The sequence below is a fragment of the Lepeophtheirus salmonis genome, chromosome 8 (genome assembly GCF_016086655.4).
Source record: "Lepeophtheirus salmonis chromosome 8, UVic_Lsal_1.4, whole genome shotgun sequence".
Classification (NCBI taxonomy): domain Eukaryota; kingdom Metazoa; phylum Arthropoda; class Copepoda; order Siphonostomatoida; family Caligidae; genus Lepeophtheirus; species Lepeophtheirus salmonis.
Genome location: NC_052138.2, coordinates 30,940,160 through 30,966,762, shown reverse-complemented (window position 1 = coordinate 30,966,762; position 26,603 = coordinate 30,940,160). Strand labels below are relative to the sequence as shown.

The following is a 26,603-nucleotide window of genomic DNA, read 5'->3' as shown; positions in this document are numbered from 1 at the left end:
ACACAATGAGAATGTTACTACAGCTATCAGACGTCAAAAAAGTGGTAGTTCAAAATGCAACCGCTAGATGGGCCACCCGTTATATTTACGATTGAGAAAGTTATTTTATTCATAGATAAATTGAAGAAATCATTTTAAATAAGAGAATCTGAGACATTATCATCTCTTTATTCTTAGCGCCTGAAAAAAAGACCCTTGACTTATTATTTAAATATAAAGTACGTACCATAAGTTCGTAAATATGGTGCATTAATATAAATACAAACTTGAAGGAAAATCAAGCAAAAGAAAGATGCCCAATTATTTTCTTTTACATGTTATATACATACAGTCCAATATTTTATTCTCTTGTAGTCCCCAAAAATATAGTTCTTCCATTGTTTTGAAATCAGACTGAAAGAATGTGTTTTGTCTGTTTATTAGGCTGGATTTACGAAAAAAAGATATGACGACGACATTTGGTCCCAGGGCGACCCAAAGAAGGTCCATCATTGAGCCCTGTATTTTGATCAATTATAGGCTTTATATTCAAGTTTCTGAGATTGTTATTGTAGATACCAAAGGTTGTTATCTATAGTTTAAAGCCTTAATGTGATTTATAACAGTTAGCTTTGGCCAGATTTGGTATTTTTTTTTTTTAAATATACCAACTATTAATTCATTCATTGTGACAATCAATTATACTCAATTGAGTGCAATTTGCAGCATTTCTAAAAGCTTTGTTGATAAAAATGTAGGCCAGACTCAATTCAAAAAAATATTATTAAATCATGAAGTATTTGCATAAAATATGTCATACTTTCACGTTTAAAAAAAATATAAAAACGATTCGTTACATTAGGGAGTTTTAGTTTATTCTTTTGAGCATACTTTAAATACTAATGCATAGTTATATAAAAAACAAAAAATAAAAAACAGTTTCTATTTTTTTCTGCCTTCTAACTTGATAACCTGAGGCAAACTCATATAGTTGTATCATACATAAATATATGTATAAGAGATATTCATAAAATATAAAAAGATTTGAGTTATGAGTTTCCTTTTTAAATGTTTAAAAAAAACTAAATCCTGGAAAATAGTTTTTTTTTATTTCTTTTTATTTAGAAGGATTAAAAGACAGAATGTAAACGATGCATATGTTCTGTAATTTGTACAGGGTGCGTAAGAAAATTGTACCATGTAAATTAAAGCTCTATAAAGCCATTATTATTGCAATAAATAATGACAACGGAGGCAAAAACACAACGGATCGGAGATCTTCTGCCCACCCATCACTTTATTAAAAAGGTAGTAGATATTGTAAATTGTTTTGTTAACTGTCCAGGGGCGTATGCAGGATTATATTTTTTTAGGGTTTTGGTTTTTGGAATTTTTTTGAAAAAAAATATACAAGAAATACAACTTTTTGGAAAAAAATTGTAAAATTAAACTTTTCTAAAAAATTTATCGAAAATAAATTTTAATATTAATTTTTTTGGAAATCCAAAGCTATTTTCAACAAAATTCAAAAATCAAATTTCAAATGTTAGTTTTTTAGAAAAAAAATTCAAAAAATTTCACATGAAATTAAATTTTTTGCAAAACAAATTTACAAATCCATAGTTAGTCTTAAAAAAAAATATGATTCAGATAAATTTCAAAGAACTAGAGCTGCTTTGAATAAAAAAAAAAAAATTCTTAGAAAAATTTCTAAAAGTAAATTTAAAATATTAAATTTTTCTTAGAAAAAGTTCAAAAATCCATAGCTATTCACGTACAATTACATTTTTATAAAAAAATTTGAAAAATATAATTTAACATTTTCTAGTAGGAATCTAAGATTCATTATTTTTGGGGTAGATAAATCCATTAAACAGCAAATATACCAAAAGTACCCTTGATTAAGAACCTTTATTCTAATATATGTAACTATATTGATGTCTCAATTATTATGAATATATAGGTATTATGCAACATTAACTCCAACTAGGTATTTTCTCCCTCTCCTTTCCACTTTTATACCTTCATATCCTCTCATTATTATTTCATTTCAGTTAGTAAAATATTAATTATAATACATACCTTGGTATGTACAACTATGAGATAATATATCCTAGATTAAATGAAGGGTATAATGTGCTTAATATATGTATATCCTATACATATTGCTAGAATTTTAAATTATAAGCCCTTTTTTGACATTGACAAAGTAAGTATGACAATTTGAACAATATTTGTTGCAAGGAGGGTATCTAAGTTTACGTTCTATTAGATAAGCCAAATGCTTCTATAAAATGAAATAAATAAATCCAAAAGGTACTCCCTATCTAGTCCATGTATAGTTAGGGATTTGTTGATCCTCAACTCTACTAAGTATAAACATAATAAAGAGACTGTACTTATATCAAAATAGTTGGATATCTCCAGTTAGCCCAACAATTTCAATACAATGCTTATAATATTTTCAAATCTATATATATCTATGTAATAGAGTTTGTCTGTTGGTTCTGTATTAGTGCCCACACTGTTGAACCTTGGAGGCTGGAACTTCTTTTGAACCTGGACAGGCTAAAGAGGGGTGCCAATTTGTAAGTGGGTAATATATGGGGAGTGGTTTACTCTATACCAAAAAAGACGGAGCTCAAGAAGACTAGATAGGGGGTTGAATTAAAAAGTGACTGGCGTGTCAAAAAACATATATAAGAATAGAGCCGTTTTCTAAATTTAGGAATAATCAAAAAAGTTTTTGGCAAAAAACAAAAGAAATCGGTGAAAATGACGGTTTCTTTTTTTTCAGATGCAAAAATATATATATATATATATTGAATTCGTAGATTAAATGAAGTTTGTAGAAATGTGTCTAAAAATTATTTTTTGTATAAATTTGACACATAAAAATTAATATTTAACTGAAATATCTGTCATTTTCTGAAGAAAAAAAAAATCTTTTTTTCATCAAACGTCAATTTTTAAGAAGAAATCCCAGCAAACAATACATTTTGTAGACTAAATTTAACACTGATATATAGTAGTTTCAATTTCTGGAGCATTTAATACATAATTTTTGAAATATTTGAAAAATTGAACCAGTCTTCCAGAGTTATTTTTTCGCGGATATTATTCTGTATAACTTTAATTTTTTTGCAAGTACAAAAATAATATTTGTAGTTTTGTGTTTTTCTTTACAATGTCAATAAATGATGTTAACTTTTTTTGCTAAATTAGTGCAAAAAAGTTTTTGCAATTTTCTCTTAGAATTTCAATTAGGCAATTAAAAAAAAATGGACTTATCATCTAAATAAATTTTTTGTTGCATTTATTTTAGTATATTATTTGAAGTTTATAAATTTTTTTTATAACAATACACATACATAATGTTCGCCCACACCGAAGGGTTCTAAACATTAAAAAGCAATAATATTGACCATGGTGGCTGTGATTTCCTACTCCCTCCTTTGTGGGAGCTATGCCGGGTAAACCTTTACTAGTATGTCTATAAAATAATGAAAAGTAAAAAATGAATTGGAATTTTTTTCGTTTTATTATTTTTGTTCAAGATTGTTTTTGAGTTAGTGTTGAGTTATATGTACTATGCATGCGTTTTCTCAGAAAAAGGATGCAAGGGAAGTGAATTTGAGTAAATAATATATTCCTCTCCGTTTCATTCATTCCTCAACCATCTTAAATTAACATAAAATTTATTCGAGAAATTTCACGACTCAGGTACTTGGGAGTTTATATTTTATATTTATTTGTATATAAATATATACCAACAAAAAACAGCTAATGAATCTATGTAAAAATACTCTTAAGATAAACAAACATATTAATCAAAAAAATATTCACCTTGACTTCTGATGGGCTAAACAATTTTTCTCACGTTTGGCTCTTTTTTGGCTTTAGCCAGTGTTAGGAATTTGATTTTTGTATCATCTTTCCGCTCTACAAACATTCCACCTCTGGTCATTTTTTGATTTTGAATGTGCGAATGAGTAAAAAAATTTTAATATTATCTCAATTGACTTGTCGCCTCTCTGCACATGCATAAACATCTGCAATAAGAAGCTTTGTCGGTTCATACCAAGGAACATATTAGTATTTGATTAGTACATTAATCAAACTCCTAAAAAAATCGTCTTTAATGTAGTCGATAATTTTTCAAAATTATTCGAACTCGTAAAAAACTCAATTTTACTCTTGTGACAATTTTCTCAACATTATTCGAACTCAGCTTAAATATTGAAAAACTCTACTATCATCGAATTTAAATCTTCAAAACTTGAAATATTTGAGTATAGATAGATGAATTTTATCCCCCGTTGTTTTTACATATATATTTAGTTATTCTCTATAAATTCCCTTGTTATATTTTTGGTGGACACGATTTTTAATATATTTATTTCTGTAAACAAGACAAAAAAATGGAGTCTGACCAACTTCTACAATGATCCTGCATTGAACGCACATAAAATCTATTGAAGTGGTGTAACAGTGAAGGAAAAAGGGCCTTTTCACATTTGTTTGAGGAAGCCATGAAATATTTATCCGTTTCAGCCGCTTCGATGCCGGGAGGGAAGGTCTTTTCTACTACTAGGAGAAATTATATCTGAAAGAAGGAATATAATTGGTGATGCTACTATTTAATTGTTAATGACTATACAATATGGCAACCTAAATAAAATCATTTCTGCTTTGTTGTGATGATATAAATATAACTTTGAAATAATTTCCTTTTGTGCAAATATTTTTGTATTAATTTAACTACATTATTTGATTAATAACGAATGACTGCCTTATTAAAGTAGTCAAAGAGATTTAACTGTTGAACTTATATTTTATCCATTTAATGAATAAATATTTTTTTTTTTTTGCTTGACTCAACTTGAATCAATGCTCAAAAGCTTTTTGTTGTATTGTTCAGTGAATATTTGGAATATTGATGTATTTAAAACTATACTTTACTTAATTTTGAAAAGTTGGTTACATCACTGATGACGTAATACTAAATTTTTAACGTAAATCCCTTAAAAAAATAGACAACTTCCTTTGAAGTTACCTTTAAAGAGCCCTTCACTCCCTCATAGCCGTTTCCCAAAACAAAAACTATGCAAAACGGCCAAGTAGTTCATTTGAACCGCTCCGTTTTGTGAAAAAAGTATTGAAACATGGAATTGTTAGTGAAATATTAGTATCGTGACAACAAATAAATATATATATATATATAAGACTGGAAATCCTAAGCATTTTTTAACGTACTTGTTTTTTCTTTTGCTGTTGATATCCTGAACATTTTTTGTATTTATTTTACCTAGCTGTTTTCATTATGCATCCTTATTTAAAGGGAGAGAGAACATTTCAATAAGAAGTAATCAGTAGTACGTTAGTTAATGACAGACAGCAAGTAACACTCTAAAGATTTGTTGGAGAGTTATGGGGTATAAGTACTTGTTGGACTCAGAGTAAAATTGAAAATCGATATCGTTGTAATTCCTGCATATGTTCTTGTTCGATACGGAGTGGTACTTGTGTGTATTTCCTTCATCTATGAGCTAATTAAATAAAACGTCATGGAAGCTAAGCTGTTCTCCACCAAACATTCATCAAATTATCAGGGTTACTACGTTGAGAATGTTAGAAAATAGTATATAGAAGATTGTTATATTTGCATTATGTGACTATCCCATTTTTGAATGAATGTCTTTGACCCCTAGACATAGACCTTTTCTGCTATGGAAAATCAAAACAGGCTTTGCAAAGGTTTGGGGCCTTTAAGGCCATTTCTGCCGTTGTACAGGCCTCACAAGATAATGTTCTTTCATTTTGCATAACAATTATCACTTCAACTAGCGTTCCTTTTGCTATATTGGATAAAACAGCGAAACAGAAAATTATGAAGTACGCCTTAGGGCCCTTAAATTATTTAATACAAGATGCACAATATTTTTTACTGATTAACTGAATAATAAAAAGTATAAATGTACAATTTATAAAGTTTGAAGATCCTCATGTAATTCTGACCTGAGGATATATATCTCTTTATTTACCAAAGATGGCATCAAAAATACTTTATTCTTGAAGAGAGATCAATAAGTATAAAATATAAAAGACGAATTTAGATTTATTGGAGAGTTATAACTCTAAGTCCTTGTTGGACCCAGAGTAGAATTGAGGATCAAAATTTGAGTAATTCCTACATAGGTATATCATTACTAGATATGGTGTGGTGTTGGAGTTTTTTTACCTTTATCTCATAGCTACTTACAGTTAACTCGAGGCAGAATTTAAAAGAGTTTGAATGTAAAAGAAAGCTTGAAAAGTACAAGTTTTAAAACTTCCCTTACAGAGCCCAGATCTATGATTATACTTTATTTATACGCTTATAAAACGTCATGAGAGCTGAGCTTCTCTCTTCACATATATTTCTTCAAATTTTCAGGGTTACTATGATCATTTTCCGTTCTTTATTTTACATATCAAAATGCTTACAATTTAAAGCATCTCATATATAAACCAAAAACATTATATATGGGGGGGGGATATATGTATATATAAAAGTACTTATAGTGGGAAACGAAGGCAAGTAGTTGAAGAATAAAAACAAAAACTATATTATCATAAATTACAATTTTATTTTGTGAAAGAAAAAAACTATATTGTAACTTTAAGATACTATTTTAAATTTACTTTAATCGAAAAAGAATCAAATGAAATGTAAATATATGAGGGAAATGGAAGGAGCTGATGATGAATGTGATGTTATTAACTTTTTATAATCTCTTGTAATTTTGTATTATACAAAAGAGAGATTTTAATGTGGAGCTCTAAAACAGTATTGTCGTCAAATACAAGTGTCCCAACAATGGATTTTTTTTTATACTTATTACTACAAAAAAATTGTATTTACATACAAGGTTTTGTTAAGTACTATAGTAATGGTTGTAAGTTATATTTATTGGTTATTTTTTATGATACTTAACATGTTATCACTCCACAATTAGAAGAATGTTTGAAAGGAGAGCAGCTTAGCTGTCATGACGTGTTATTAGATCAGCTGCAAGCAACTGTGAGAGGAAGGAAATAAATACAAAACCCACTCTGTATTTAGTAAAGACATAGATAGGAATTTACTTCGATGTCGATCCTCAGTTCTAACAGAGTCCTAAAGGGATTTACACTAATAACTAGAACTGTATAATTCTTTATTTATTATGTACATACAGTCAGACCAGTCTTAGGAACAACCCTATCAGTCCGAGGGACCGGTCTTTTAGTCTCTATGTACATCAAAATGATCTCCCTCAGAGGATAAGTCGTCTCACAATGTTACCATATTTATATGACAGTTTCTTCGACTCACATCAATTTAGCAGATATTTGCATCCCTATTGATCAAGTAACGTGTATGTATTTTGAAGTTACCGGTAAACAATAAAAATTATGTTGCATTTCCCTCTAAAAGGATTATTTGTAAAAAAAAAAAGTTAAAATCTGAAGAAGAAACAATATAATAAAAGTTTTTATACAGTTTTTCCCTAATTTGATTTGATTTTTCCGGGGTTTTTTTCAATAGTAGAAAATTGGAAAGCGCTCAAAAGATGTCAAACCTTTTTATTTTCTCAAAAAAAATCAAAAAAATCTAGGCATACAAAAGTTGTGGACTAACCTTCCACATAATAACAAATTAAAAGGATAATCAAAAGAGAATTTGACAAATAGAAAATAACCGTTTCTTTTTTATCATGATTCTTAAATTACGTAGAAAACGGATAAATTAGACATTTGTCATCTTCTTGATTATTTATCCAGATTCTTTATGTGTCAACTCACTACATATATCATTTTAGAAACTTTGTCTCACAAATTTTTAAATATTTTTATTTATAACAAGCGGTATTATCCGGGATTTCCCGAACTTATTAGGTATCAACCAACAGACAAACAAAACTAATATAGAAAATATCTCCCAAATAAATCCTCAGCGGTACTCTTTGTTTTTCATGAGCACACTCACACGTAGTTGCTCAATGATGTTCCTTCCCGTAGAATAAAAGAATAATGGCAAAAACCTTCTAAAAATAAAATAAAAAATTGTATGTTGCCAACAGAAACGAAGCAGGCACACACAAAAATGCTTAGGACTTACATACATACAGTAATAACAAGAAAAGAAAAGGTATGCTTGCTCAATAAGTCCAGTGAACTCATCCTTAGATATTAAGCACACTTTTAAAAAATGAACTTGACAGACAAACAATCTTTGCTTCATTCATATAGATGATAAAGATACTTTCAACTTAAACTGTGAGGTTTTTTTTTTAAAGAAAGAAGATATCTTAAAACCTCCTGAGAAACGCTTCATCATATGTAAATTTCATTCATGATAAATTTAAAAGCTTATATAATGAGAATAATTTAGACCTAAAATAATAATAAGAATAAAATAAAAATATATAATATTTTTTACTTCCTTTTGTCTATTAAGCTCTTAACTCTTCCTACTTTGTCAGATTATGTCTTTCAACGTGTACTATCTGTTTTATTCTTCAGGATGAATTAATTACCTCATTAGGAACGTGTGTGTGAATTTTCTTTGAGGCTGTGTAAAAAATTTCAAAAATTGACCAAATATTGACAGAATGTCATGCAAAAAAGTTTGGATTACTTTTATTTTATTGTATAAAAATATGTTTTAAGATGAAAAATAATATCATTTCTTTTAATTTGTTAAAAATGTATTTGTAATATTGTCAAAAAAATCATACAAATTAATGAGACAAGGTTTGTCTCTTTTTTTGTCTATGAGGATGTGTAGCTAAAACTCAGTGCGTCATATCAAAAGAAAAAAGAAAAAAACAAGTACTTATATATATATACATATATTAGAAGAGCAGAATTTGTCTATTAATCGACGCCTAATGACTCCAAAGAATTCTGGGAAATTTTGCTAATTATAAATGTAAGTAATTTTGATAACATAATTTTACTTTTTTGATTATCAACTCTCTATTTTACAGAAAATATTACAAAACAAAACTTTAATCAAGGAGTGTGTGTACATCCCCTCAATATACACTCAAAGTCAAAAGCCTCTACCTTACTTCATATGTGATATATTACTATATAGATAGTCACCCTCTGAACTTCTTTAGGCAGTGAAAAGTCACAAGTATCATCAAAAGATGTTCTGTCTTATTCAGTCACATAGAAAAAATTGAGTATTGATAGGTTCAAAAGATAAATTCGGTCTTGGTTGGTCTAGACTAGTCTAGACAGATTTTTTTGAGGAATTGTTGAGAACTTAATGCTGTGTAAATATCCATACAATCAGGTCATATGACGTTGAATATTATTTTTATGCTTACAACCAGTATAACTGGGACGATAAGAGAAAACGTCAATAAAGTGAGATATGAAAAAAAAATTGGTCCATAGATTGAAACTAAAAAAGTCGATTCAAGGGTTGAAAAGTATTAAATTTTGTTACATGGTCTTTATTGTACAGTATCCAAAAATATCGTTACGAGTCCGTTTTGAAAAATACCTTAAGACCAAACTGTGGAAAAATTGGTCTGAAAAAAACAAAAAAAAACTAATAGGTAGTAACCCTCTCACTTCGTAGTGGAGTTTTAGTTATGAAATATTTATTAAAAAATAATATGTCTTCAATAACAAATACGGATTTTGAAATTCCCGTAACAAGGTGGACTTTTTTTTTAGAATTAACTTTTGTAAATATTTAGCCTAGGGACACTATAATTTACAATTAATTTCCGCTGTAAAAATAATTATATCACTCTACTTCTGCTAATAGGTAGTAGTTTTGGGTGGGTCTAAAAAGAACTATAAAGACTGCAGTTCTTTCAGTCCATTCCAGATATTCCTCAGTTTTTTAGTACTTCATCATTTCAGCTGTTGCAGTTTAATCAACAGCTCCAATTATAAATTATTATTAATAATAAGATTTTGAATTAATTTTGCGTCTACATAGCTATATAATGCTTCAGGATTAGACAATGTGTTTTCAACAAAGTAAGATGACTTTTCAAATTTTGCTAGCAAGGTATGCTCGGAATTTTTATTTTTTTTATGTTAGTACAGTCGCTCCGGACATATATTTACTATCTCAGCTATATAATATGTTTAATTTGTTCATGAGACATAACAATTAGACATATTTTGCGTGTTGGGCGATTTTTTGCTATTGAAAAACATGGATCAAAGAATTTGTATCAAATTTGTTGTAAAAATAAAACTAAGTGCTTCAAAACTCTTAAAATAATGACAATGACATGGGATGAAACTGTTTTAAGTAAAAAAAATGTTTACAAGTGGGACAGTGTCTTACAAGATGGCTGGGAAGATGCCAATGACGAGACTCGCTCTGGACGCCAAGAAAGTTAGTAACCAATGAAAACGTTGAAGCAGTGAAGAATATTTTTTTTTGAAAACCGCCGAATCACTATCAGAGAAGTTGAAAAGGATATTGACATATCGGGTGGCTCGTGCTATAAAAATTGTATATACTTTATGGGGATGAGACGAGTGTCAGCAATGGTGGTTCTGAAACTGCTTAATTTTGTCCAGAAGAGTCATCGCATATTTTGGCCCAAAACAACTCCACAATCATGCCTCAGCCACCATATTCACCCGGATTTGGCACCATGTGACTTTTTCTTGTTCCCAAAACTGAGGATACTTATGAAAGGACATATGTTTGCAACGTTTGAGGAGATAGAGACATTGCATCGCTGGAAGAGCTCAAGACTATACTCAAAAGTACTTTTGAGAAGTGCTTCTAGGATTGGAAAAAGCGTCGGCAAAAGTATATTGTATATTAAGGGGATTACTTTTGAAGGAGACAACCTAAATATTGATGAACGCATTAATATATTTTCCTAAAGGAATTCAAGGTCCCCTTACTTTTTGAACACACTTCGTATAATCTAAGTATCATTATGTATTTTATTTGTTTTTGTTTCTTCAGTCCTAGGACTGAATGGTCGACGTGTCGGTACTAGAACTGTTGAATGGGATCAAAATATTGGATCGATTAGAAAAAAAGACTAAAAGGGGAGAGAAACAGATTAATTAGGAACGCAGTTCTAGGACCGATCTAAAACTACTAGGACGTAAACTTCCGACTCTTTAGAGAAGCGATGATTATAATTATATCATCAACAGATAAAGGCTCGATTCGTATGACTATAAATGATAATGGAATTCTTATACATGTACAACGTGAACATGCATGTATTTATGTAATATTATTCTCTATCACTACAACCCAAAAAAGAAAAGATTCATTCGTTAGGTGTGTCTCTCTTGGGAATAGTACATAGAAAATTGTAATTGTATGTACATTAGACTGTATTGTTCTGGAATGAACATTTTAAACCCCCATATCTATATATATTTTTTTTCAAACAGAATTTGGCAAAACTGCAGGCCTTTCAGGCAATTTTACTGGCCACACAAAAGAATGATTCTTTTTTTGCTTCACAACTACTCTTCAATTAAGGTTAAATTTTGATATGTGATGTTTGATGAGTCAGGGAAGCCACAAATCATGAAGCACATCCTAGACCCCTTAAATAATTCAACTTAAGGTGTAACATATTTTCTACTGATAAATTGATTAATAACAAAAATAAAAAGTACAATTTTTGACGAATAACAATACAAAATATGATGGTGAAAGATCTTTTGGGAAATAGCAATCTCATAATAACTTTTAATTTATTTTATTTCTAAAGAGAGAACAACAAGTATAAAATAATCACGTAAGGCAAAAAGCAACTCAAAAGATTTGTTGTGGAGTTATTTATGTAAGTCCTTCTTAGACTTGAAGTAGAAATGAGGATCGACGATGGGATAACTCGTTCCTTCATCATTGCTAGATACGGGATCAGTCTTAGTGTTTACTTGCTTAATCTCCCAGATGTGTCCAGCTAATTTAATGTAAATTCATGACAGCTAAGCTGTTCCTCTCCATAGAATTCTTCAAACTGTCAAGGTTGTTTTGGTTTCTCTTTTTTTCCTTCCATACCGGCATTTATTTGAATCTTTGTTCATAGTATCATATTTGGGACGGTTATGGAACTTTAAACAAATGGAATAATCGTGTGTGTAGCTTAGCTTATCTTATTTTTCTTAATTTCACTTCTTGAAGGAATAAAGTATAAAATGTGGTTGAGTCTTTTTTTCTTTCTTTAACCAATCACTCTTTTTTCATTCGCCTCATGTGGGAATAAAAAGTCTGCAGGATATTTCCTGGTCTCTAGAATACCATTGAAGGGTACAAGAAGTTTAAAAATGATCAATTTTGATCCAAAAATATCCTCGAAAGCGGAACAGGCTAATGTACATTATACATGCATCGTCGTTCTTCCTGAATGTTTCTGTCATGTCTTTTTGTAGGAATAGGGAATGTATAACTTCTACTTATAGTATATAATTTCCTCTTCATTGTATCCTTATGATAATAGTAATGTCTAAAATAGCTTTTGTATTATGTAAATCTGAGCTGAGTCTGCTCAAAACTCCTTCCTCGAAACGAGTGCCATTATCATTATTTGGTTTTGTAGGGGTATTGTGTAAATCATTGCATTGTATTTTCAGAGCATGACAAAAACTTATAAAGATTTCTTTGCTATGTTCAAAATAACATATTTATGATTCTATGTACATTATTGTACACATACAACTTTTTTTCATTTTTTTGGATGAAAAAATTCATATGATTTATTTTTATTTGTCATTTTCCTGAACACAATAAAATAAATTTTATGTTTCCTTGTTGTAACATATGTATTTATATTATTCATAGTTGTACTAGGCTTGTGTTTCAGTTTGAAAATCCATGCTAGACCGGTCTGAGATCAATATATACTTTTGGTAGACCGAACTAATACGGTACAAGTTTAGTCTGGATCTAGAGATAGGATTGGTCTTGGACACGGCTCCAAAGTACCTGGATAAGGTAAAAATAAACTTCTATTATGTGAACCCTACAGGCTTTGGGTACTCGAACTTTATCGGATCATAAAAAGATGAAAGATATTTTTTGTATTTTTAAAAGCTTATAACATTGCTTTACTAGTTAAAAAAAAGTTATCTATATTGAATGTACACTCTATTTATTTTGATTAGTGCAAAATCGACATCTACATAAAGAGTTGCATCGCATGGTTATTCCATAAAGTGTTACTTTTATTGTATCACAAAGCCGTTCCCTCCAAAAAAGATACAGAAAAAACGGCCCAAATCAGTTGGTAGTTGGTCCATTCCAAGTATTGTTGAGAATTGTTCACAGAAGGAGCTATTTATAATTCAACCAATCAACGTTCAGAACACTTATTTGGAGAAAAGAAACAAAAACTATCACAGCAGGAAAACTAAATATACTGTATATTGTTTTTGTTAACGAGCACACAAATATGTACACTGTACTTAGTAGTCAGCTGTCGAGTTTTCTTCTTAGCAATGAATGGTTGCATAGAAATTAAGTCTTGCTATACTGTAAACAGTGATAAACTATATCTGAGCAATAATTTAATAGTTGGAAGAATTGGCCAGCTTTCAAATAATTTTTGTCCTATTTCTGTTTCTTTTAGAAGAGAGGTTGTGAGATACCATAACAGTAACAACAAGTCCAATCTTATTATTGCAACAATTTTAATAATAACTAATATATATGTTCTAATAGGCATAACACTGTTTATTCATTGTTTCGACATCAGCTTTCAGTAAAAATGTAATATGATCCAATTTTATTAAGGTCCGATCTTTAAGTACAGTGCTCATAAAGTTTGTGAAAAATATCCGTCTAATTTTCGTTTTGGATCTGGATCCAAAAGCTCGGGTACACGAAATTTACTCGAATATTTACGTCTACAGATCCGAACCGAGCCGAATCTGAGAAAAATTTGACATCTCCTATTTTTATCTGGATCAACGTTCTTGTGTTGAAATTCATTCTACAAAAAAAAAAGATCTGTCTTGATCGCTCACACATACATATAAATTGGGATAAATTATTTTGTTGAGTGTGTTCGATTCGAGTTCACTCCTACATATGGAAGTATACAATATGTATATGGACTTCAATGACTATAATGTTTTCTTAGTCGATACAACTCTATCTGAACAATTGAAAAGACAATTTCAAAAAATTAGGAAATTATAAAAAAAAATATTTAAGACTTTTAAAAAAAAACATTTTCATACTTTTATTTCCCGGTAAACTATTTCATTTTATTTTCAGTTTAAGGTTCAAACGGTCACGGTCTGGAAATCAATGCTATACCGGTGTTAGAACCATATATTTTTTTAAAGAATGAACTTATTTGGCCCAAATTCAGTTGTAAAACTCGGTCTAAACAATATCTAGAAAAATTGGTTCCACGGATCTAACTGGAGTCCAAGTATCAATTGATCTAGAATAACAAAACTTATGGCCAGTCAGAAAATAATAGCTACATAGGTACATAATTAATAGTGTTGGGTTCCGGCCTGGAATTCTTGGACAGGTCTTGTAATAAATTTGGTTAACACAGAATGTATATCGATCTTAGCCCAGCTAATAAAAAAAAGAATTTGGAAAACAAACAAAAAAAAGCATCAATCAAAAAGAATTTCAAATATTTTTTCTACATTCAACAGTTTTATTTAATTTGCTGCCCCTGGTTTAGACTGCAATCTGGATCCAAGTATCGATTGACCTAAAAAAAAAAAGTCACTTAACACCGAATTATAAACCAAAAAAGAAAAAAAAATATACATTCATCTGACAGAAAAACTTGAGTTTTTACATTCAAAAGGAATTTAATTTTTTTCTTTCCCGGTCTACAATTTAATTTAATTTTCGATAATTTTCGGTTGAGAAAAAATAACTTAAGACCGTATAGGACATAAATTATTTCTTGGATCGAGTCTCCCCCCTCATAGATACCTGCATAGATTTCCCTCTAAATATACAAATAAATGCACAGATAGAATTGTTTTTGTAGATAAGGTAACTAATGTATTTTTGTATCAAATCCATTATTTGTGTAGGAGCTAAAAAGAAACACATGATTGGGAGAAAAAAACAAATGGAAAGAAAGTCATGTCATTTCACTTACCTGGTTTGTAGCTTGTCCTGCTGATGTATTAGGGTACAACGAGGACTAGAGAGACTGTTGAAAATCGTCTTTATCATCATCACTATATGGAGAGGAAGAAGGTAGGACACTGAGGCTTAAGTTCCTCCTTTCTCCTTTGTCCCCTAGAAGAAGAACATTCTTAGAGGACTTCCCTCCATAGATCCATGTTTGAAATTCCGCAGGAAGATACATTCGACAAAGGAGCACAATCCAAAAGAAAAAAACCCAACGATCCCGATACACATAATAAAGTGAAAGTTTGTCCAATTCCCCTTTTCCTCACCATTTGTGACGATAAAGTCTTTAGCCAGTGATCCACGAGGTCCTCCCGCTCCAGAACAGGAGGAAGAATTGGCATTATTATTCATCACATTAGTGGTTGTAGTAGTCCGATAAGGGGGATGATGTGAGCTAATAACTGCGATATTCGTTAGTTCAAATTTATCTGATATCATTTGCTCTTGAGAGGCTCCAAGAGCCACACTAGATTCCCCTGTGAGGGGAACACTTTCGTCCTCTGGATTAATTTTGATGCTAGTTATGAAATTTTTGTAATATCTGTGATTATTACTCGAAGAGAAAGAGATGTTGAATGAGTTGAGGGGTTGATAGGCTGAGTTGGAGCGAGAGAGCATCTCCTGTGTCCATTTCTAATTTCATTTGTTGCCGCTTGGATAATGTTGTTCAACCATGGATTAATATAGATATAATAATGTCTACTTGGGTATAATGTGGAACTAAGCTAGAGAGGAATTAAGGATCACACGGTCAGAAGGTTTTTGCATAACTAAATAGTCAAATCATATACATAAGCCTCTTATTGTCTTGGTAGTAGTGGTAAAGAGAGAAATGAGGGCGCCCTGAGCATATCGTCGCATCGTGATATCAACTCTCCTTCTTTGTATGATGGTACTTATTTCTTCTTCTTCTTCTTCTGTAATATCCTTATACACTTTTTTACTTTCTACCCCCTCTTTCAAACAACATTTTCTCCATGAAGAATCACCCAAAATCATTTTTTATAGAGTTGTTGTAGAAACGCACAGTGAAAAAAGAAGGTAAACTAATGAGGAAGGGAGAAAAAGAGAGCGCATAACCATTCCTTGGTTATATCTATATACATATACAACAAACCATAAATTATTATTTAATGTATATTTATAATTGTTGACTGCTGAAGAGAATGGTTAACAGGTGTTCTTTCCCACGGATACATACACACACACACACGTGCTATAAGAAACAAAGTCATACAAATAATTATTGTTTAATAAAGAAAGTTGCATGATATCTGAACCTTTCGAATCAATCTTGTTTCACTTCACAATGGAAAGTTATAATTATTTTTATTTGGCCCTCCGTTTCTTCCATGGGGTGTTATATACCCCAGAGCCTTCAAAATATCTTGTGTGCTTCATATTTTATGTAAATTCTTAATTTATGATACATCTGTAGAAAGAAGCGAAAATCGTTTGTATTTTGGGCATGGTAAAATAAAAGAAACTGAAAATCAATATAGTAAGCATGATAATTTGAAGAATGCTTTCGAGAAAAGCAGCTTAGCTCTCATGATGTTTCATAAGATCAGCTACAAGCAGCTGTTTCACGGGGGAAGAAGGGAATCGACAAGGACAGAGGCAAAATTACACCAATGGTGATCCTCAATTCTACTCTGACTCCAAAAAGGACCTACTATTATTACGCGGCAATAAATCCTCAGGGTTACGTTCCGTCTTTTATGAACATCTTTGGATGATTTTTTTGAAATAGCATTCAAGAAATCTGTCTAGCCTAAAAAAATTTCAATGTCCAAATTTTTGAAGATCTATAACCTTTTTTATTATTTGTGCACAAACTACTCTAAAAATTATTCAAAAAAGTGTTTCATTAAAATTTCGCATTTTTTTATAACTACACCCCTTTAGGTAACGTTGACAGGACACTCCCTAAAGCCACAGATACTCTAATTAAATGAAGGAACCCGTTTAACATATTATTAGTGATAAAAATCGAGGGATTAAGGAGAATGTTAAAAAAATGAAACCTAAAATCAACATGATAAACGCTGACAATTTCAAGAATGTTTTGGAGGAGATCCGCCATAATCACCTGTGACAAAAGAGGAAAGGGAGGAGGTAATAAACAAGGACATTGGCAAGAATTATTTTGATGTCAATCTCCTAATTCTACTCTGAGTCCAACAAGGACTTACAATTATTACGCGGCAACAAATCTTCAGAATTAATCAACCTCTTTTATGTCCACAAACGAATGATCAATCAGGTTTAAATGTAACAGAATAGGAAGGGCACTCCGAAGGAATTAAATAATAATTACAACAGCTCAGGTTAACAACATTTACTCCTTGTTTTGCAAACTTAAAAAAAAAAAAAAAAAAGGCAAGCCGAAAAATTACAAACGATTTTCATCTGTATGATGTAAATCCGGGTGTGTTTTTTTAGCTGGCCCGTTAATTTGTAATTGGTAATACAAAGAAGGAATTTTCTTTAGCCTTAACATCCTTTTCAAAATAGATTCAATTACACTCAAACCCTGATTGAATGTTCGTGTCTGCTCATATAATTGTAATCCTTAGTTGGACTCAGAGTAGAATTGGAGATTTACATCAGAGTAATTTTTGCCATTTTTCTTGTTTATTTCCTTTCTCCTCTCTTGCCACAGATGCTTGTAGCTGATTTAATGAAACATCATGAGGGCTAAGCTGCGCTTCTCCAAAACATTATTCAATTTGTCATTTTCTTCAGTTGATTTTCAGTTTCTTTAATTTTACCATGCCCATAATACAAACTATTTTCCTTCCTTTCTACATGTACATCATAAATTAAGAATTATAATTATAAGTCCTTGTTTGACTCAGAGTATAATTGGTGATCGACATGGGAGTAGTTCTATCGAATGTCCTTGTTTATATTATTTTTGCCTTTCTCCCTTGTATCAGCTGAGTGTAGCTGATCTAATGAAACGTCATGAGCATTATTATATCTCTCCTCCAAAACATTCTTAAATTTTGTCAGGGTTAGCATGTTGATTTTTGGTTGTTGTTTTTAAACATGGCCATTCTACACTGGATTATTATCATTTTTCAAACACCTTATATAGAAATATAATAAAAAAATTCTTGAAATCCTCAAGAGCATACATTTAGAAAAAAGCTTACATGTTGGTAAATTAAGTGTTCCGCTATATGTTAAAAATTCAAACGTATTCACGGCCCGCTCTTTGAAAATAAACAAAGATGTAGCGTGTTTTCATTTCAGCTTTCTTCATTAATATTTATAAGTTGACACTTGTATGATTTAAAACAGATCAATCTACATTTTTATGTATTCACATTGCTAGTTAAAAGGTTGAATTAAAATAATTTGCATACTTACTTATAGAGTAATATTCAAGAATAATCAATAGTCTAACCAGACAAGAAATTAATCTATAAGCCAACTGTATTTGGACAAATATTGATCACAGATTTTTTGTTTGGTATATGGCTTTGAGGAATACTATAGTTTATAAAGAGATCTCTGTCAGCAGATATGATGTCTATCAGAGTTACAAACAGACACTTTTTTAACTTATTATCACAGGATTTAGATAATTTTCCCATCTCCAGACGTCATATTATGTATAGAAGATACGCTGTCAAATAATTATAAATTATTCATTGAGGAATAATCTACAAAAACATAATGGCACAAAAATAAATTATATTCACAGATTAACTAATACAGGGTTCTGCAACTTAACTTCCTTTTCCCAAAGGGCAATAGAAAAAGTTTTTTTTTTTAAACTTGAACTTTTGTTTCACAATGATATTAAACATCAGAAATTTGGTCTGAGAGAGGTTCTGAATGGTATAATAGATAGGTGACGAGCATAAATTGAATAAACCGAACTTGAACCGAAATAAAACAAGTACTGAGGATATGTTGACCTTCTCGGCAAATACTAATTAAGAATTACTTATACCTCAAAAAGAAATGTGAACTTAAGTTTACGGCTATATTTTTGGAACTAATCGTATATCATCAGGAATAGAGTTCACAGAAGAGAGAGACAGAGAAAAATGAACTTTCGAATATTAATACCAGAGGATTTTTTTTTTTTTTTTTTTTTTTTTTTTTTTTTTTTTCAAATAGCTTTTCATTGAAAAATTTGAGAGGTATAGTGATTTTATATTACAGAATAAAAAAAATTGAACCCACATTTATTTAATGCTTGTGAAAGATAAATAGATTAAGTAATTAATTATGGACAATTCTGAAATATTCTTTAAAATGTCGGTTTTCCTAAATCAATCCTGTTGCAATTACTTGATCTGAACAAATTTCACTAATTTAAGAATTTTGTATTACACCGGATCGGATGGCACTAATTTCAGCTCTCTAGCATTATTATTCGTGGAGTTCTTCCCGTTCAAATAGTTTTAATTAAATTATAACTTTGAAAAAAAATCGTTTTGTATATTAGAAATTGAAGCAATTAGCTGATTTTTTATTAATAGTACGAATAAGAACCTAAGAGCTGAATTCAAATGGACATAAGAGTTGTTTACTTGTATTCATTTAGAAACAACCCGATAGAGGGGGCCTTGTGGCAGAATAATACAACTCCCTGAATTTTAATATTATTTTAAAAACAATTACATTGAACTATATTTTGAAAATTATCTGAGTCATTTCTTTAAAACAAGCTACAGATTGTAACACAACCTTGTGGATGATATATTTTTAGACATTATTTAATTTTGATGGCGAACCCACGTTCGTTAATACTCCACTGCACGATAACGACTGACTCAATTTCCAAGAAAATATTAGAATATTGTCTATAGAATGAAATCACGTTACGACTTCTATAGACTGATTGCTCAACATTATAAAAAATATACAGTTAAAATATCCTCTTTAATGTTGGTGCAGGGAATTACTCGCGCGTTAGTATTGGAATGGTTGTAACAAAATGTTATATTATTATTATGATCATGCTCTTTTTTTACAGTCCATATGATAGGCACGGCGCTAGATCGTTCCCACTAAATTCATTCATTGTCTTTTCATTCCTAGTAATTTCATTTCCCGTAAATCCATCCCTTGTAAAATTCATTTCCGAACATTTCATTCCCATTTTAAATACATGGATATTTTGTGACCTCATATGCTTTCAATCCAGTGAACTTAAAACAGAGGATTGCAGGAAAATGTAACGACGCCATTTATTTCGACTTTCCTAGGTCTGAAGAATATCCAGGGATCAAGATTCCCGTCCTACTTACTATTTAAGACTTATGATGACGTCATTTCTAAGCCATAGGCATAATAAATCCCTCAAATCCGTGTCCAATCCACCATAAGTCATCAGTCTTCTCCAGTGCCGACTACCCGGGCCTCCCTTCCTATTTAAAAACTGGTGTTCCCGATATGACGTCATCAAATATTAAAGTGGGAATTAATTTTACAGGTAATGAAATTACGGGTCACAGGTAGGCACACTTTACTATTTAATTAGAATCATGAATCACGTGGTAATTGACATATTACGTTACACAGACTACCTCTATACAATATATAACATGAACAATTTATTTATTATGTATGTATTTGCTATCTTTGCACGTCAGAAAGAATATTTAGAAACTTTTTTAAATACATATACTGTATACAATATATGTACGTTGTTGAACTTTTTATCATCATTTCTTTTTAAACAAAAAAAAACAACTTACATACACATTCCCTCTCACTCCACAAAAAATAAAGTTGTTGAATCGTATCTTAAAAATAACAGTTCATTGTACTTCATTGTAAAAATGCTGTGATTGACAAAATGAAGTCCTTGTTACATACGCCAACCAAGTTGAACATTGATTATTTTTCGTCTGGGTTTATTTGTATGAAGGATTACTGAAAAAGTTACAAATCAATTTTGGTTAAAATTTGTAGGAAGGTTATATTTGTTATGGAGTCGGGGCGGTACGCAAAAACCCACGGCTCTGTACTAAACGCGATACATCCTGGATGGTACATGGTTTGGTATGGCAATTAATGTATTTGATCAAGTTTTTTGATACTTTATTCTTTAATAATTTATTTTCTAAACATATTAATTAAGAAAGTTAAAAAAACCAATGGTTGATATATAATAAACACGGGTTATATAACATAACATATAAGAATAGGCAAGCATAACTCAAATGTCGATCTATAACTCTACTCTGAGTCCAACAAGGATTTACTACAATTTTATCTCTAAAACAAATCCTTAGGTTTACTCTTCGGCTCTTATGAGGTCATGCAAATGTTCAATGAGGTTTTGTATACCTCAATTATATGTGTACATACTAGAAAAGGAAGTTTGCTCCTTAAGAATTGATTAATAATTATAGCACCGTCGACAAATATAATTCACTCTTAAGCTAACCATCTCCAAAAAAAAAAAAAAAAAAAAAAAAAAAAGAGCTAAAAAATGTACGAGATTTTCATCACTAATAATTAATATTGACTAATTCAAAATTACTAGTTTTAGTCCAGGTCCCACTTTCTCCTTGCTGTCTACAAAATGCATATCACTACGGATGATTCGATGAATGATTCACGAGTACTTTTGTGTTCAAGTCTGGCATTTTTTTATAAGAGTACAAATTAGAGAAAATCGTCATTTTGAAACGATAATTTTAATCAAATGATTTATCTTACTCATTAATTGTACATTAAACAAATTTATAAATTACTTGCAAAGGATTACCCGGCGTTGCTTGCCCCAAGGAGGGAGGAGGGAAATAGCATTGACAATGGTCCATGCTATTTTTTTTTTTTATTTAGAACCCTTCGGGGTGGCCGAGCATATGACTTATTATGAATTTAAAATTATGTTATAAAATTCAAATAACGTACCAACATAAATGAATGAAAAAATGTGTGTATATAAAAAGTCCATCCTTTATCTGTGTCAAAAAATTATAAAATCAAAATTTGCGGATAAAGATGCATAACAATAATTTGCACTAATTTTGTAATTTTCTTATGAATTAAAAAAAGGTAAAAATAACATTTCCTTCCTTTTTTTTTTTTTTTTTGCAATGTTTTGAGTATAAGAAACATACCCCAGAAAAAAATATATAAATATAATGTATATATATTTTTTTAATTAACACAATATTAGAATGTATATAAAACCCTAATAATATACAAATTTAAGCTCAAAATTTATTTATTACTAATAAAGAATGTTACCGAGAATTTCATTTCATAAATTATAATTTTTATAATTAGTCTACTAATAAATAATTAACTCTCAATTTCCTTGACATAATTATTTTAAGGTCATTGAAACTGAAAGGATTGAAACAATTGTATAACAGGTCAACTCTAATATTTCCGATACTAAAATGTATGAATATTTATTTCTAAACACATATTAACACGATAATTTGATAATAGAAACTATTTTCTGAGGTATTGGCCCTTGGTAACGTTATGAGAGAAACGGTAAATAGCATTTATTGGAATTTTAAAGAGAAAAACGAAGTGTACGTTCGCACCCTGGTGATTCCTAGAGAAAGAATATACTTTATGTATATGGATTTCACCAAAAGATTCCTAGGTTAGATGGAGTAATTGTAATACTATAATGTTTACTTATACTTAATCAGTGCAACTCCATCTAACCAATTAAAGGAACATTTAAAAAACATAAGCCTAACTATATTTTTTGTACTTCAAAAAAAAAAAAAATTATGAATAATAATGTCGTCAAAAAAATAACCCCGATAACTGATGATTGCCCTGTCTACAAAAATCAAAACTTTATAATCTTATAAAATATCAGATCATTTTTACAAATATTGCCAAAATTATGAAACCAAGTTTTCAAAAAATTGAAATAACATAGTAAAATGTTACGGTTGATATTTTTATCTCCAAAATGCATCGTTTTGTGGCATTTCTTCATAAAAATTGAAAAGTGACGTTTGATGAAAAAAAGATTATAAAAATGAAAAACATTTGAAAAATAATCCAATATTCCATTTGAAAAAATGACCATTTTTATTACCCCTTTATAAAAAAAGTGCAATTTTCACCGATTTCTTTTTATTGCCCATTTCTTTTTAATTTAATTAAATTTGGAAAACGTCCTTACTTATGTGGTTGTTTTTTGAGAAGTCACTTTTTACTTTGTAAATTAACCCTCTTTTTATCTAATCTCCTTCTGCTCCATTTTTTTTTTTTTTTTTTTTTTTTTTTTTTGTATTTTGGGTAAAGAATAATCCCTTCTAATATGACCCCCAAAAATTGCCCCATCTTAGTCTGGCCATGTTAAAAAAAGGCACCCATTTTTAAATGTTTCAGCTTCCTAGGTTCAACGGTATAGGCACCCATAAAGGACAAATACACAAAATATATACACAGATAATGTTTAAAATCATTTGTGAAATTTTTTATGTGTCTGATAATGAAACAATATTTTTTGTACATTATTCCCAATAGCAGTAATTTAAAATTAATACATAAAATATTTTTTCCTTTAGTCAGCTCTAAAGTGTCTTAACATAACAGTTAATTTGCCTTCTTTTTTCCTTTTAATTTTCAGCGCTAAAAGATATAGAGCGTTTTCTCTCACGTCACATACTGAAGTGACGTCATCTTCTGGCTCATATTTGATATTTAAATGAATTAAAAAAGGGAAAATGTTTATAAAGATATTGACCAAATTATATCACATGACTTTTAAAATAATAAAAACTTAACATCTTTATTGAATATTTTGATGCGAAAGAAAAACATTGATATAAGAAAAGGGGTTGAGTAACATCATCCTAGAAGTATAATATATAAAAACAGAGAAATTCAGACAATAGAAATAAATTTCTACAAGCTATTTTATTGGTATAAATTGGAAAAGACCAATATTCATAATGAAACAATGTAGTTTCTATAGTTCGTTCTGTAAAGTAAATATTTGAGTAATGATAATTTGGCACTCACATCACGAGTAAAGGTTTTTATTCCAATAATGTTGTTTTTGATAAATTAGAGATGAGAAAAGTAGGATAATTGTAGAAAAATATCGGATCTTTGCAAATATAGTATCTAATTTATCGGCTACAATATGTGAATAATAATGTTATATATAACGAAGAAAAAGTACTGAGACCTTTTGCCTCCAAAAATTAAAATACTCATAATAATTGATCAGGATGAGGTTGTAACTAGAAAATTTTATTTTATAATATTTCTTACTATAACAATGCACATTAATTATGAATCTAGCCACCATCAACCTCAATGACAGCCTCCAACAATCTCCAGAACCCCTTGCCCACATTGTCATTTTTCATAATTCTCCACTGCTGGTCAACTAAGGTCTTCAGGGCATCAATATTCGGGTAGCGGACTTTGCAGGCCTTCTTCTCTATTTGACAAAAAATGAAGTAATCCAGTGGATTCATATCTGGGTTCTGAGGTGGCCAAAGGTTTTTGGACCAGAAGTTCATGTTCCTACCAATGTACTATTGTACAATATTAGCAGTATGGGCCTAGAGCTCCGTCCTGCTCAAATACATACTTGGTCCTTTTTGACTTCTTCATGGTCTTGGGGATCAAGTACTCGGCATTGCGTAACCGTTATCCAACAGGAAATCAAATTGAAAGCATTTTTTCACCAGTTGATGCCAAAATCCCCAACTTCATGACAGAGGCCGGATGTTTGGTCTTGGTAACTTTCCTAATGCTATTGTCAGCCTTGCCAAAGAATACCACACGATCATTTTGCTTGTTATAGAGGGGGTCAACAGTAAAGGTATTTCCATCAGAGAATAATATTGCCCGGTTACTGTTGAGGTTCAGATTATTCAGAGTTGTTGACATCACTGAAGACTGAGTTCTTTCTGACATTGAGACAGGAGTGGCCTCTCAATTCTTACCTGCGAAATCCTCCAGCCTTTCAGGATGGTCTTGCCCACAGTAGACCAATGCACCTTCTTCTTCTTGGCGTACTCTGACATCTTCATCCTTGGGTTGACCGTAAAGGCCTCCATGATGTCTTCAGGCTTCACTTTGTTGCTCTTCCTCTCTTGGGTTTGTCCTTAACGTTGTCTTCATCAGCCAAACGAATTCTGATCCAACAGACTATGGCCTTGCTGACGTTTAAGGACTTCATGATGTCTGAGAGGGTCCTCTCGGTGCAGATTAAATTACCTGTGATTGCTCTTCTTGCCTCCATCACGACATATACATACATAATTTTTGTTTACAGCACGTACATCAATCAAAGTCTTAGAATCTGAGCTATTCAAAAATAATCGGAACTTTAAGATTTAATCAACAACATCTACTCAAACCCGTATTTTTAGAAGGTCTTATTATTTTTTGAACACTTAGCATAATAAAACGAATCGTTTGAAATATAAATTTTGATCTACTATAAGGTTTATGTCCTGATGTTTTCTAAATACAAGGGAGTAGTTCACCTTTTTGACTAATCTTATTGAACTTAAGCCTTTTATTTTTATAATACATGAAGGCTGGGAAACTTTTTGGGTTACCTACAATTTGCAGAAGCAATTAATTACGATTTTATACCAATTATTTTTATTTACGATATGTCATTATGCAACCAAACGACAGCTGAAACGTAAATAAATAGCGTTGTTTTTATACAATATCTCTTTATTATAAATTTGTTGCAGCAACCACAAAAAAGGCAAAGCAAGTTCAATCTCCTCTGCGCCGGTGTCAGTGGCGAGAAGGCTTTAAATACCGTTGGCATCTTTATCCAAACTGTTTACATCATCAAGAACTTCATTACTGCCCCATACAGCCAAGAGGAACCAAAACTTCTGTAGGAACAATATGGCTGACTTCTAGGCCTGCCTCCATATTGCCATCCTCCACCCCTTAACTCAACCCTCGGGCATTTACAGTTTGGGGCACCTTGAATAAACTTGAATACTTATAATCTAAATTTAATTCTCTTTGAGCTTCCATCATGACAGGATAGTGCCCATCGACAAAAGCTACCAATCTTTTCGCCGGCGCCTAGAGATTGATATTGTGTACAACATCAAGATGGTCTCCATTAAGGATGGGAATGGTATTGTAAGGTGTTTACAGCCAAAACCATAATTTCAGTAAAAATATGGCTGACTCCTGGCTGGCCTCTTGTGGCCTCTCAAGGACCAACGGTCCTAAAAACCGATACAACACTACTTTCTGGTATATCTTTCTATTTGAAGAATTAATTAGTGTATATAGAAAATCTTAAAACTAAATAAATATATTAGACTTTTCTGAAATGACAAAAGTTGGGAATTTGGTATTGCCTGATATTTTTCAGTTTGCTTTTTCCTCCTCTAAACAAGAAAATAACCATCAAACGTCCAAAAAAATCGTCTTTCATGTATGTGTTTATATTTGAAAATTGGTAGAATGTGGAAAAAAAAAAGAAATTGTGATGTTGTTTCTTTAA

At 30.7% G+C, this 26,603-nt stretch overlaps 1 long non-coding RNA gene across 1 annotated transcript in view; it reads right to left on the bottom strand.

Annotated features, from left to right (window-relative positions):
- Positions 1-16,512, bottom strand: part of LOC121123455 (uncharacterized) — a 148,422-nt gene extending 131,910 nt beyond the window's left edge. The window contains exon 1 of the long non-coding RNA XR_011781452.1: positions 15,102-16,512. This is a non-coding gene — a long non-coding RNA (uncharacterized lncRNA). The remainder of the gene's footprint in view (positions 1-15,101) is intronic.
- Positions 16,513-26,603: the final 10,091 nt, after the last annotated feature.